Here is a 15399-nt window from a genome sequence, read left to right on the forward strand (position 1 = left end):
ACAGCTCAGAAGAAGCTGACCCTTCTCCATGACAACATAAGCTGGGGGTCAGTAGCATTGCTTTACTTCCTGGGTATGGAGATTGACTACATTTCCCAGACTCCCTTGAAATTAGACCAGATCATATGACTGAGTTCTGACCAATGGATTGTTGGCAGAAGTTATATAGGACCAGTTCCCAGCATGCTTCATAAAAATTTCCTGTGCAATTTTCAACATTCTCTCTCTTTTACTATCCACTGGATAAATGGAGAGAGCTCTAAGCACTGAGGAGAGAGTGGAGCCACAAATGGGAAGGATCCTGGGTCTCTGAATGACTACTCAGAGGAGAAATTTCCACAACTCCCAAATGACTTGTCTTGTATCCTGATGTCACCAACACTGGGGTTGTTTCTTACATCAATTCCCTGGTCTGACTGAAACAGTACCTTGAGGGGAAGTGTTGGCAGAATGTCTTGGGAACTCCTCAGCCTTCTGAGAGAATGGCTCTCTGCTGGGTGCAGGACCAGATTCCTACTCAGAGCTCATTAAGGACGCTGTAGGCTCTCTACCAAGGGCATGAGAAGTATAGAGCTGGGGAATTGGCCAGATCTGCTTCCACATACGCTAAATTAAACCCAGTCAAATGGATTTTGTGATGCTCCTTGAGGAGGACAGAAAAAACTTCAGGCAGCAATACTTGTCCCAAATTGTCAGTCAGAGTTGCATTTTCCATTCTCTAGAGATTCTCAATATGATATATCTCAACAGTGTAGGGTCGATTCTATTCCTTCTGGGGTAACTAAAGACCACGAGGTACTTAAAGCAAATTGTACTTCTGAGAGTGGCTTTTCTTGCTCACTGTGTGAACAGTTGACAGTGGCACTGAACTTCACAAGGTAGGCAAAGATCACTGAGTTCGCAGCTCCGCCATCAACTTCTCTCCTGCCCTGGGAGACCTGGGACAGAGAGTGTCTATTCTCTTGGTGCGTGTCTGCTGCTGAAGGAAAGGGGAAGTGGGTCAGTCCCCCATCATTTGAGGCATATGTGTCCAACCTCTTAGCTGGATGTTTACATCATCTAGAAGTAGGGAAACCTAGAGGACAATTCAGAGAATATGGTCCTGCTTTCCCCAAGGATCGTATGATAAGATTCAGAATCCGAGTGAGGCTCACTGTCAAAATGAAGGCTCTCCAAGCCCCACACATGTATGGGGGCTGGAGAACAGGCATGGGCATCAAGGCATTTCCTGAGAGTGGGAAGCTGACTCACTCTAAGGTTGCGATGGACCCCTATAATGTTACAGTTTCTCTGTATTTCTGTTAAAGATTTAAATTCTATAGAGGAAATCCAGTTATAGAAAGCATGAGACAGCACAGAGCATTCCCAGAGACATTTAGTCTCATAGGGACCCCGAAAATTTCTTAAGGAGTTGCACATTTTTTGCTGATGCTACTGCTGGACAAGAGAAGGTAGTTTTTGCCATTTTCATGACTTTTGTTAGAGTCTCCCGGGGGTGCTCCTAAACCCTCTGATTATTCTGGACACTCTGGCAACAAACCAGCAAAGCACAGCTGTAGTGCCCTTCTGAGCGATGGCTGTGAGCCCGGGAGACTCAGAGGTGATGTTTCTAGACATAGCGTCACTCAGCTGGTCCAGGCCTTCATGTTGTCTGGGGTCTATTCCTGGGTGGGAATTGGCCTAGTACTGCTTGCTTCTTCCCCCAGCAGGCAAATGGTCCATCCTTTAGGGCCTTGCAGATTGTGGCAGCTCCTTGGCGAGGCACCTCAGTGTCTCTTAAAATTAAGGAATCCCTTAAAAAAAAAAAATCCCTAAAAATAATAAAAAGTAAAAATAAAAATGAAGTAATCCCAAGGCAGTATTTGAGCCTAGATGTGAAAGTGTTCTGGTCAGTGATGGCTCCTGCCCATGGTGGGAAAGGGAGGATTTGCAGGGATGTGGGTGACCAGGATTGTGAGAGGAAGCCCCCATCTGGAAACTCTGAATAATTAGGGATAATAATTTCAGAAGAGCAGCCAAAACCAAATTCTGAACGGAGAGGCACTGGATTAGTTTGCTGAATGCATCAAAAACAATGTTTCAAGATCTTAATTTTTCACCAAGGTGTTCTCACACTTCACTGATTGGTTATCTGGGCTGGGCCATCAGGAGGCACTCACCTCTCTGTAAACAGATTAATTTCTGCATGTGGGTTAAGGTGGAGCTTTCAGAACAGAGAAAATAAAATCAGAGTATAGATCACCATGGGAGGGAGAAGAAGGTTTTAAAAGGAGGTGTTTTGCTCCCTCTTTAAATGCTTGTTAGTGTGACATCGAGAGGCTATTTAACTCTTAAGGCATTTATAAAGTATTTTCAGTGTGTAAGGCATTGGAGGGATGGATGAAAACACAAGTAAGTTATGAGTCTCCCTTTCAAAGGAGTTACAAACTAGGGAGAGTAATAATGGGTAGTATTCATCGGATGCTGTACAGTTTGCAAGGCTTTTGGGGGTGAATATTATGATGGCATTGGCTACACGTGATATTCAACATTTGGTGTTTTTCCTGAGTGCATCATGAAATTAAAGCTTGTCAGAGAAGAGACTAAATTTGAACTTGGATCCTTAATCTGAATCTCTTGACTAGCCAAAGAGACAGACATGCATGGTCAGGTGATGTGAGGTGAGGGATCGTATGAGTCTTAGAGGAGAGGAAGGAGTCTCAAAGATGCAGGAATGTTTAAAGACAGGGGCGGTGTATTGGTCTGCTTGGGATCCTTAAGCAATGCCAAAATCATGGTTAAACTGCTCTACATGGGAAAATGAGAAAGATTATTTTTTTAGATCTTTTGAGGAGGGAAAGAGCAAGCAGGAGGAGGAGGAGGAGGCCAAGGAGGGGAGGGTGTAGGAGAGAGAAACCTTCAAGATGGCTTCCATTTGGTCCATTAGGTATGATAGGGTAACTGCAGTGACCTTTAAAATCAGCTATGCCTAAATGGAGTTTCAGTTGTTTGCTGTTTTGTAATATGTGCCTTCTGGCCATGGCCTTCCAACATCTTTGGCAAACTGTTTCATATTCTTGCGTTTATCAGTGGGATCTTGGAAATCGAGAATGGGATTGGTTTTACCTGTGGATCGACTTGGTGTAGAACAAAGATGGTGTGTACTGAAGCAGGAATGCAGAGGCTGAAGTGAGCATCCATTCACCCATCTTATCTATCCATCCATCCATCCATCCATCATCCATCACCCTTCCATCCATAATCATACATCACCCATCATCCGTCCATCTATCCATCCCTCATCCATATATCATCCATCATCCGTCCGTCAGTCTGTCCATCCATCCATCCACCCATCCACTAACTTGTTTATTCAACAAATATTCATTGAGCATCTACCATGTACTTGGCTTTGCTCTAGGTACTGGACGTACTGTAATAAACCACACAGACAGATACCTGCCTCTCAGGTGTATCCAATCATGAAGGGCCATAGTAAAGTAACTGAAGAGATTACCAAGATAATTTCAGACTATGATAAACACTATGAAGACCACAAGACAGAGTGATGTTATAGAACAGTGGCTCTCGAAGTATTGCTCCTGGACTAATAGCATTAACACACCCTGAAAACTTGGGAGAACTATAAATTCTCAGGACCCACTCAAACCCATTGAATTAGCAGCTGTGGGGACTGGGGCACAGCAATGTGTGTTTCAAGCCCTCCAGGTGAATTTGATGCATGCTCAAGTTTGGGATCCACTGGTGTAGAAAGTGACTGTGGTTGTCTGAGGTAGGGTAGTCAAGGAAGGCTTCTCAGAAGAGGTGACATTTGAGTTGAGATCCCAGCAACAAGATTGTTAGCTATATAAGCTTAGAGATGTGTGTTCCAGGCAGAGAGAATAACAACCAAAAAGGCCCTGAAATAGGAACAAGGCTGGGCATCTCAAGGGACTGGGGGGGAAAAAAAAGACCAGTATGGTTGGAGTTTGGTGTAGAGTCTGCAAATTAATGATGACAGACAGTGCTAGGAACTTTCTGGTTGCTCTTCGGATATTCATTCTCTTTTTTATAGAAATGTGGTCTTTTCACATTTGCATTGGAGGATACATGTTGGGATCCTTTTCTGAAGTAAAGAAATTAATTTAAATCTTACTAGTAATACATATATAAAACTTCCTTGTAAATGGATTTCTTGGCTTCTTATGAAGCTGCAGGTTGTCTTGGGAAGATCACGGTGGGGTTTGGGATCTAATTCTCTCACACTCTGTTCACTGCTCCTCTCTGAGTCTCATTTTCCCATCTCAGGTCAGAAGGGAGAGCTGGTCTGTCTCCTGAGTCAGAAGAAGACTGCTGACGTCTCCTTGAGGGGCAGTCTGGTTCTTCTGCAGCTCCCTAGACTCCTTTCCTCTTCCTGGTTTGACCTTGGACGTATGTGCCCAGGGCAGGGCAGGAGGAAAGAGGCAAATGGGTTCCCTTGGAATTACCATCTATGTCAAATGATGTTTTAGAAATCCGCTGTGAATATACAGTAGTGCTGGGAGCTGAAGTCCGTGCTCTTCATGGCAGTTTCCTTTATACCTGTTGCTCTGCTGCTGAATCCAACAGTTTTACTTCTTGCAAACAGACATCTTTTGAAAAGAATAGTAAACGAGCTGTGAAATCAGGAGCAGGGCATTTGGACTTGACTCTGGAAGACTGGGGAGAGTGGGAGGGAACAGACCTGGACCTTCTCCAGGGAGGCTGTGAAGTGCAATGGGAAGACGCCGGGGTGAAACTCTTAACTTAGGTGCATTGCCAGGTCTCTCTGAGCCTCTGTTTCCCCATCTGCAAAATGGGAATGATGCCTTTTATACTGTATTAAGTAAGATGACATTGCCAAGTATCTGGCACACAGTAGGTGCTCAATAAATGTCTGTGCTTGTCTTCCAATCGTCCCCCGGGAGTGGGGAAATGTCCCTCCTCCCTACAGGCAAGCCCCTCTTGGCCTCCAAATCTCGGGGTTTGTTTGCTTGTGTAGTAATTAGGCACAGCAGCTGGGAGTATCCAAACCTGCAGTGTTATCTTTTCCCTGAGCTGCTTCAGCTGATAGAGGGTTTGGTGGTAGATGACAGCTTGTTTATCCAGGGAGGCTGCAAAATATTCTGTTGCGCGAACACATAGCAAAGCTCATTTGTCTTGTCTTTTGTCTCCACAGCTACATAGTTCAGGAGGGACACTCTCCTCCTGCTTTACCAACTGCTCCCTCTTCTGAGCATGCTCACAGACCTTCCAGCCACCCTGGGCCCTCCCTTTCACCATGTTGCCTCCATGAAGGTATCTACCATGATGGCTCCATGATCATTCTCAACTTGGACTTGAGCTTTACACTGGACACCATCACCTGGATGTCCACAGGCCTGACTGTGCCCTTCTCACCACCTCCCTTCCCATACTTGCTCCTCTTTCTTTGGATCTCAGCCTTCTCCGGATCTCAGCACTGCCACCTACACCCCGAGCCTGAAGCCTGGGAGTCCAGGTTGGGTATCTTGTTCTTTCTTGCCGCCTCATCCGTACGCCCATCGGGTCCTGCCCAGATTCTCTCTCAAATCTCTCTTCTGACTGTCCTTGCACTCAGCCCCAGCTACCCCTCTGTGGAGGGCTCCCCTCCTTCTGCATGGCTACAGGCAGGGGTCTGGTTCTGGAGCACACATGGGGCTGGATCAGCCCCCACTCCCAGGCCTGCAGTCCAGAGGGCAGGTGGAGGGAGGGATCTGTGATCATCCCCAGAGGCTGTGGCTAGGGGGCCAGAAAATGAGCTCAGGATTTCCAGAAAAGCAAATAAACCAAACCCAGCATTCTGGCCTTCAATTCTGGTGCCAGCACAGATTAGCCGTGTGATTTCAGACAGTGTTTAAAATCTCTTTGGAGCCCAGCTTCTTTATTTCTGAAAAGGGGCCAATCATTCCTACCTCAAAAAGTTGCTATGAAGTTCAGATGGAACTGTGGATGTGGTAGATGGAAGAGGTCTGTTGGTATCAGGCTCTTCTCCCTGTCCTTCACTTTGAACAGTACTTTGTAGTTCTCAGACCCCTTTCTTAGATCATTGGTTCATTCATTCATTCAGTCGTTCATCCCATGCATTGATTATGTACCCGCTATGATCTGGGACTGTGCTAGGTACTGGGGTGTAATGGAGACAAGGCAGGCTTAGTCCCACCTTCCCTGGAGTTTACATTTTTGGTGGGGAAGGTAGGTTTGTTACCCAAACCGGTAACAAACAAGTAATATAATATCAGGCAGTGTCAAGGGCATGATGAAAAATCAAGCAAGGTAAGAAAGAAGTGACGGGGACTGGAAAGTCTAGGAGCTGAGATCTGTTGGAAAGAGTCAATAAACAGCCAAAGAATAATTAAAATAATTTACTGACAGTGGGAAGTGCTGTGAGGAAGTGAGCATGGTTATGTGATGCCACAGGCAGGTTGACAGAATTAAATATCAGAAGTGGATAGGAAGTTACTTGTAAGATGGTAAATGCCATTCAATGACCCATTCTTTCCCCCAGCAGCTCTCTTTCCTGTACCTTTAATTTCCTCCTCCCGTGGGTCCTTCCCACCAGCATATACACACATAAGTCCCTTTGTGCTTAGAACACGCCTCTCTGCCTTAAATTCCGCGCCTTCCCCCAGCTATGATCCTACCTCATCCCCTCCAGAGAAAACCTTTCTAAAGAGTTGTCTGCACTTCCAATCTCCACGTCCACTTACTCAGTCCTTCTACTATATTGGTTTGGCTTCTGTCCCTAGAAGGGCTCCAGAAATCACTTTCTCCGAAGAGTCACTGATTGCCTCTGTGGTCACTGTATCCTTTGAGTTCTCACATCCTGCCTCTTGTCCATATTCAATTTCATTCTCTCTCTAGCTTCCAAGACATACATTGCCTCTTCAAGTTTGTTTTCCCTACCTCCTCTTCTGCCTTCTCAGGGTTCTTTGCTGACTTCTCTCCCTCTGCTGGTTCCTTAAATGTTGGGGTATCCCAAGACTCTACCCGGGTCCCCTTCTCTTCTCTCCCTATACGTTATCTCTGGGTAAGGGCTCACACCTCCCAAATTCCTGTCTTCAGCCCAGGTTGCTCACCTGAACTCCTGGCCTATGTCCTTCATTCATTCTTAGATGCTTCCACTTAGAAGTCCCATGAGCATCTTGAACTCAACAATTCTAGATTGCTATTCAATATCATTTTCCTGCACTAACCCTGCTCTTCCAATCTTCCCATGTCAATGGGTTTCACTACTCTCCATCCTTCACATAAGCCAGAGCCTTGGAATTCACCCTTTTCCCTTGAGCCCTCCCTCAGCCCCATATCTGCTTGCCATCAAGTCTTGTGGATTTTGCCCACTGAATACTCTTGTAAGTGTCCCCTCTGCCACCACTTCCTCTGCCCCCTCCCTAGCCCAGGCCTCCAGCATCTCTTGTCCGGACCACTGCAGGGTCTCCTCCCTGTCTGTCTCCACCTTTGTCCCCTCTGATCCCTCCTTCCCACAGCAAGCACCCAGAGCTAGGACTCTAACATGCAGCCCTGCGGTGCTCACTCTCCTCTCTAAAACCCTGCAGGCTCCTCGTTGCTTGTAGGATAAAAACCAGACCCTCTTCCATTGTACCCAGGCCCTGTGGGCTTAGTCGCTATCTCTCTTTCTGCCTTCATCCCTGGTCTGTCTTCTCTATACTGTGTCCAGTCACACTAAGCTCAGTCCGGGTCCTTAGACCTGCCAAGCTCACTGTCTTGCCTAGGACCTTTCCAGTGCTCTTCCTTCCCAGTCTCTCCCCATCTGGCTGAACTGAGGGGCCATGGTAGACAAGCCACTCCAACTCCTCCTCTTGCAGAGGAGTGTCCTGAAGCCCAGAGAGGAAGACGGATTCACGCAAGGCCACCCAGCAAGTCTGGTTACTTCATCCCAAGCAGAACATCTCCCCTCTTAGCTATGATCAGAAAGAGACTTGGCATCAGCATGGACCCTTCCGTAAAGATTCTGGCTCTTTCTGCTGCTGAAATCGGAAAGATGAATGAGTGGTAAGTTTTTCTGGGAAGGGGTTGGAAATAATGCAGGATCTCTTTGCCTTTGCCTTGGACTTCTGAGGCTGAGGTCCTGGTGTCACATTGGCTTTTTCTGCTACCATTCCAGACCCATTATAGTGCTGCCTCAGCTTTTCCCCACGTTGCCTCTGATACAGATCGTCACCTGCAGACACCCCTGTTTGCTTTCTCTCACTGGAGGTAGCTTGAATTTCTCGGTGGCTGTTGGCACAGCCTGACCGGGAGTAGGTCTGGCTAAATATTTGAGACTGAGAGTGAGTACACAGATAAGTGTCAAATCCTTGAATGCTGGCTGAGCTGAGATGGGGTTGATGCCAGGCCAGGGTCAGTCAGTGAGCCCTTGGCCACAGACTGGGCTATTAATCAGGTCATAGACTCAGCCCTGACCCTGGCAACAGACTGAACCCTGATCTTGGCTGCAGACTGGATCCTGATCCTGGACCCAGACACAGCTCTGACCCTGATTGCAGACTTAGCTTTGATTCTGGTAATGGACTGAGCACTGATCCTCATCTAAGACTGAGCCCTGACTCTAGTCCTACACTGAGCCTTGATTCTGGTCCCAGACTGAGCATGAAACTATTTCTAGACTGAGCCCTGATCCTGGTCTCAGGCTGTGCCATGACCATGGACTAAGCCCTACCTGCCTCAGACTAGACCTGCAGCTGGGGGTTCATGGTGAGAGTGAAGCCAACTCAGGGCAAACATGACCCTTTAGAGGAAGGGCAGGAATGTTTTTTTTCCTGGGAAAAACAGAACAGGCTCAGGCTCTGATGTTGTTACACTCATGGATTTGAAGGGTCACAAGCCACAAAGGAGCCAGACACAAAGTACTGCTGCAAAATCACATCTGGCAGAGCTTCCCACCCAGTTTAGTTCCCAAATAATGGAGAGGTTATTCCTGCAGATATCCATCAGGCTGAGACTGAGAGCATTTCAATGAGAAGGTGCTTTAATGACTCTTCAGGATTTGGGGGCCTAATGAAGCACACATCAGAGGACGATTTAATCTTTCCCTCATAAAACCCTCACAATAAGATCAACTTCAGAATCCAAATTCATCCTGACATAAAAATGTGAGATCAAGACAGTCCCGGATCACTGATAATTGTCTGGGGCTAATTGCTGTGGTCTTGGGGGAGTGCTGGAGCCTTGGGAGAAGCCAAGGGAGTATGGGTGTGGTAGAGAGCATCCAGGGCATGCTGGGCTGTCTCCTTCCAGGCTCTTGGAAGGAGGACAGTGATACTGGAAGATAAGAGAGAATAGGTAAGTGTGGCGCAGTGGAAGGTCCTCCTTCCTGTGGTTTTATAAAGTGGACCCTTTCTCCCCAAATCCCTCTCCAAGTGAGATAGTGGTCAGCAGATGTCCCACAATTACCTGACCATCCAGGAGCCATGAAAGAGTCAGGAAACCCCTGCTTCCAGGCCAGAAATGTAACAGATAGAGCTTATGAGAGCTCCTAGGGAGAAAACCAAAAGGAGGCTGGATAGAATAATCAAGGCATGTGCGGAATGGGTCATCATCCTCAGAACTGGCTCTCCAACTCGCTGAGGGTAGAAGGAGGGCACTCTGAGCACAGGCTCCTCTTCTCCCTTCCCATACCTTGCTCCTCGCTGCGGTCTCCCACATCATGAGGCCCAACCCACCATGGAAGCAGCGTCACTTTCTTCTCTCGAATGCGGAGTTTTGCCCATGTCTTTGGTTGCAGCGATTTTCGTTCAGAAGTGGACTTTGACTTGAATAAATAGAGCCTGCCCATTGATTCCAAAACATTTTGTAATGTAGAAATATATTCTCTAATAGTTAGGTGGTAAAAGAAAAAAACTAGAAGTTGTGACAAGCAAACTCAACCAAGGCCTGGTCAGTGCATAATATAATCATTTATACTAAATTTATGTCCCTTAGGTACCGTGGAGCCAGAAAAAGTATGAGATAAAGTGATGGCACCCTCCTCTCATTTTCTCTTTCTACTAAAAGAAGACAGCATTCTAGGAGTGCCTGGGTGGCTTAGTCAGTTAAGTGTCTGCCTTTGGCTCAGGTCATGACCCAGGGTCCTGGGATCAAGCCCAGTGTTGGGCTCCCTGCTCTGTGGGGAGTCTGCTCTCCCTCTCTCTCTGCCCCTCCCCTAGCTCCTGCTCGCTCACTCTCAAATAAAATCTTAAAAAATTAAAAACAGCATTCTTAAGTAAGACACAGGTGCATTAATGGAAAAAATTAACAGATTTTTCTATTCAATTTTTTTTAAACTTGAAGCCTTCTATATGGTGAAACACAAAGTCAATTTCAAACAAAGAATAGGAGGGAATACTTGTAGCATATTCAACCAAGCTCTGCTATACCAAACATGTGAAGAATTTCTGCAGATCCGTAATGAAAACACAGAGATACCACAGAAAATCAGGCCAAGGGTATGGCCAGGTAACTTCTAGAGGAACAACTCTAGTGGCGGCCGTGGAGGTGGGGTTGGTCAGTCTCCCCTTCAGGAGAACTTCCGATGGGGGAGAAAAGGCTGATTGACAGCCGTAAGCTAGAGCATCTTTGGATCCACCATGGCAGTCATGCTGGGTCATGCTTTCCCAAGGCTGTTCCCAGCCAGTGACAGAACACAGTGGGGTCCTTGACCCAGGCCACCTTGGAAACTCGCCACTGGTCTGCTTGAGGCTTTCTCGGAGCAGCGTTGGGATCTGAGAGTCATCCCTCACGATGCTCCTTCCCCCTCTCTTTTCACAAGTGGGACACCTGTCTGTGGCTCCGAAGGCTCTCCTGTCTCCTCCGGCTCCCCACCTCCCTCTGTCCTACGTGGCGTTTCCCCCAGCAAGGCTCTTCCTCGTTCCTCCTGTCCTGCCATCTGCTTCTCAGAGGACCCGATGTGCACAACGACAGACCCACATGTAAAGAATTATTGAATCATTATATTGTTGCCTGAACCTAATAGAACACTGTATGCTAATTATACTAGAATTAAAACAAAAATCAATTCAGCCTTATAATTAAAGGAGCACAAATTGTGATGTGATGCTGTTTGGCCCATATCAAACTGAGGAAGGTTTTTATTTTTTATTATTTTTAAAAGATTTATTTGTTTTGGAGAGAGAGCGAGAGCACCAGCATGAGTGGGGGACGGGGGGCAGAGCGAGAGGGAGAGAAAATCCTCAGGCAGACTCCCTGCTGAGCACAGAGCCCCATGTGGGGCTCAGCCCCAGAACCCCAAGATGATGACCTGAGCCGAAATCAAGAGCTGGGTGCCCCTATTTTTTATGCTTTTTAAAGTAATTTTTACACCCAGCATGGGGCTCAGACTCCTGACCCTGCTCTCAGGAGTTATGTGTTCTACCAACTGAGCCAGCCAGGCGCCTTTGACAAATATTCTTAAGAGCTCATGAATTCCTTATTTAGTGAGGGGAGAACCAAATGAACCTTCCTCTCATACTGTGCTTGTGCCGGAGTATGAAGTAGATTCACTGTTCAGCATTTCACTTCTAGGGATCGCCGCTGTAGGACACAGGCATATCTATATACAAAAAATGTAGATGCGCGTGGTGGCATCATTGACATTAGTCAGAAACTGGAAAATAACCGAAATGCCCATTAATTAGGAACACTTACATCGGTTATGCGGCACCCACACACTATAACTTCCAGCTTTTTGAAAGAAAGCGGTCAAGTATATGACAGGAAAGAAAAGATGTGTGTGATGCCAAGTTCAGTAGAGAAGAAGCAGAACCGAAGATTATATTGTGTAATGCCCTTTGACTAGGCAAACCCTCCATTAAATGAGTTTGTATACATACAGATGGGGGAATCGGTGCAAACATCTGGAAAAGTAGACACCGAATTGCTAAGGTCGTTTGTCTTCGGGGAGGAGGCTGGGATTGGGTTTAGCTATTAAAGGGGCCCTTGCTTTTTGCTCCATTTCCTTCTTTATCATTTACATGTTTCAGAGTGAGCATGGATTATTATTTTTTAATTAAAGTGAGCAATGCGTAAGAAGAAAAAGAAGACCCCAGAGTGTAACTGCCAAAATGAGGATTGACCCTTTTCGGAGGCTGTGTCCACGCTCTGATCATCTGTTCCGAGTGTTTGGACTCTCCTGGGAATGGCCTTTAGTGGCTGTTAACAATGTCAAAATTTGTTCTCCTTCCTGTCTTTCTCCTTTAAGGTTACTTTTACAGACCTGTTAGCAGGAAGTGGCCTGGCTCCTCTGGGTCCTTGCCTAACGAACCACACCTGACTCTAAATGTCTTCTTACTCTTTCCAAAAACCTATGCCGCCCTCACCTCTCAATCCCCTGACCTGAAGGCCAAATGTGCTATTGCTAAAGAGACTGTAAGGACACACCCAGGCTCTCTGGCCTTAGTTCCCCTTCACCTGTAGGAAAGCCTTGGACTAAATGGCCTCAGGGTCAGGCTAATGTTTTAGGGTTCAAGGGGGCTGGCACAGAGTTGCCATCCTTGGCACAGTCTGGACAGCGGAGCTGTCACAGAAGCCCAGCCACCGTTCTCAGTCTGACCTTCCTCCAGCTCTTCCAGCCTCGCCTCACAGCCCCCATCACCCAGTGTTAGCCTCTTGTCTGGGTGAATGTGTCGCTGTGTCTGTGCCCTCCATCTCTTCCAGTTGCCCAAGCTGCCCACACTTCTAAGGTCCCATACTCATTCTCTTACGATCTCCTCTGATCAACTCATTTGGATCCCCACTGCATTTTTTCTCTAGGTTGTATGGTCTTCAGAAGCCAAAATAACCACTTTTCCTGGCTTCCAGTATGATCCAGTCCTTCACATACACTGGGGAAAAAGACCCTGAACCAATAGTTATAGACTCACAAACCCTGAGACCAACCCAAAATATGAGGGCCTCTAACGTGATACATCCTTGAATATTTCCCTTACTCTGGACCCTCTGACAAAGACAGTTTTGTCCTTGGCTCCTGCTGTTGCAATCTGTGAAGATACTTTTGTGAATGTGATAATCATGTGAGAAAGTTGCTGTTTTCACGTCATGCATCAACTAATGCAGACCCAGTGAGCTAGGTGATTTTGCAGTCGTTTTCCTTGAAATAATTGCTGTGTTTTGTATTTGGTGAGCCAGTCCTTCTGAAGCCTGACTCTCTTGTGCTCTCTGCAAGAAAAAAATTTTTTTTTCCTTTTCTAAATACTTCCGTTTCTGAGTCTTCCTTTGACAGATGGGATAACTTAATACATTAATTCGTGTTGTGTTCTTGCATTCCCTATTCTAAGGTGAAGAGGCTTTTGTCTTTCCTGCTGAGGAAGGCTTGTGTTGTAGGATGAAAGAAGTTGCCCAAAGAAGGGCCTCTTCCCTGATTTTGTTATTGTGAAAAACCTAGGCTTACTGAGTACAGGGGGTTATGCCAAGTGGGGAGGGAGAGAAGCCTTTGGTGAGGATAAAATAGAACCAAGTGGACAGAACTAGACAGTGGGTGGGTAGGGAGAGAGACAGATAGGAAGAGAGAGGGAAAATCCCCAAAGAGCAGGAAAGACATGGTGTTTGGGATTCTGTAAGGAGAAGGGAATTCCTGGAGGTAACAGGATCAAGAGGGGATGACTATGAAGGGGTTTTAAGGAGGCTGAGTCCCTGGCATTGGGGGTCCCAGTCTGGGCAGTTTCTTGAGCCCAGCATGGCATGGAGGCAGCATTGCTATCGGTCAACAAGGCACTTCCAAGTTTCCTTGGGGTTCAAGGACTTGGACAATATCCCTAACAAAGGCAGCCAGTGTGGACCTATGACAACTGGGCATCTCCAGAGTTGGCTCTATGTAAGATCTTTGACCTTCACAGGATCCCTTCACAAGAAGGGAACCCCAAGTATGAATTTCCTGCTAACTCTGTAAGCTGAGACCCGAGATCAGTTTAGAGAAAATAAAATTATTGACATTTGTTGCCTTTCTGAGCTTAACACCCACTACCACCTCTAGTGTTTAGCACCATCTGTCTTGTATGGTCCTCCAACCTGTTCCTTACTCTCCCCCCAGTTTTTGCCCTCCTCACACTCCGCTATCTTCAGGACACTGCTTTGTCTATCCTACTCCTGATAGCAGGACACACCTTCACATTCTAATTGTCTACCCTGGGGCCTTGTACCCAGTAGGTGCTCAAGAAATATGGATTGAAATGAATTAAGTTGCACTGAGTTGTATGTGACAACCCCCCACCCCCACCCCCGGCCCCGTCTTCCAGCCCTACTGCCTGCTTTGTGTCTGGTTCACATTTAACACATGTTTGCAGGACGGAGGAAGATGACTGGGGTGTTCCAAGGTGACCACTTTGGAGGACATAAGATGTACCTGAATGTGTAAGTTCGGGTGTGTTTGTTCAAAAGCATGTTAGTGACCTGGTTTAGTCACAGGAGACTGGCGAGCAAGGGGCCTGTGCATCTGTGAAACGAGCCATTTTATGCCAGCCCTTGCCTAGGAGCCCATGCTGCTTGATCAATTAACCCCACGCCCTTGTCTTCCATCTGTGCTTGGATAGGGATGCGCAGCTCTGCTGTGAGCGCAGAAGGTAATATCCATCCTTCGAATGGGCTGCGTGTGCATGGTAATTGATGGGTTTCTGGGATCCAGAGAGAGGGAGAGAAAGAGTGGGAGAGGGATCTGAAATCAATTGCTTGCTGTCTGCACTGAGTGGTCAGCCCCACTCACTGCTTGGGAGGAGAGGGGCCATCAGCTGCGGCCTCTCACAAGGGACACCAGCCAGCCAGACGGATGGGGCCTGCCAAGGGCCATCGGGAGGGCTTGTCCTCTATCCTCAGCCTCTGCTCCCCACTCCTGGCAAAGAAATGAGTCCTGATTTGTGCCTAGGGCCACCCAGACACCTGTCGAATGGTAAAAAGAAGCTGTTTTAAAAGATGCTGTCTGGCTAGCATGAGTGTGCCAGCCTCCATGTGAATTATTTTTTAAACTTGTTTTTAAACAAATGAGGGTTTTGGCTACCTGAGTCCATCATCCTAGGGCGCATCACTGGGCATCCTTAAGGGTAGTCTCTGTAATACTCCGCCTGGGCTCATAACCTGGCTCCTCCACTTGTCAGCTGTGAGCTCTTGAGCTTACTCAGTCTCCCCGGGACTCAGTTTCTCCATCTGTAAACTGGGAATAATATTAATTCTTAACGTATAGACCCTTGCAGATGATTAACTGAGACTTTCCATGGGATGATGTTTGCTCAGTGCTGATTCCTCTGTTAGATCCAGTGGGGGTGTTGGCGTGTTAAGTAAATGATTCTGGAAATGTTTGGTCTCTGATTATTTAGTGTCTGTCTCCTTCCCTCGACTAACAGCTCCATGAGGGTTATTGCTGTGGCCCTCTTGTTTACTGCTGGAGCCACAGACCTTGGC

The 15399-nt window shown here is 46.9% G+C and overlaps 1 long non-coding RNA gene across 2 annotated transcripts in view; it reads left to right on the forward strand.

Moving 5' to 3' along the window:
• The window catches only part of LOC116594943, a 35616-nt gene extending 25579 nt beyond the window's left edge, over positions 1 to 10037 (forward strand). For both annotated transcript variants that reach the window (XR_004287469.1, XR_004287470.1), the window contains 3 exons: positions 5177 to 5295; positions 7842 to 8028; positions 9958 to 10037. This is a non-coding gene — a long non-coding RNA (uncharacterized LOC116594943). The remainder of the gene's footprint in view (positions 1 to 5176; positions 5296 to 7841; positions 8029 to 9957) is intronic.
• The last annotated feature ends 5362 nt before the right edge of the window (positions 10038 to 15399 follow it).

This window comes from Mustela erminea, chromosome 7, assembly GCF_009829155.1.
Source record: "Mustela erminea isolate mMusErm1 chromosome 7, mMusErm1.Pri, whole genome shotgun sequence".
Lineage (NCBI taxonomy): Eukaryota > Metazoa > Chordata > Mammalia > Carnivora > Mustelidae > Mustela > Mustela erminea.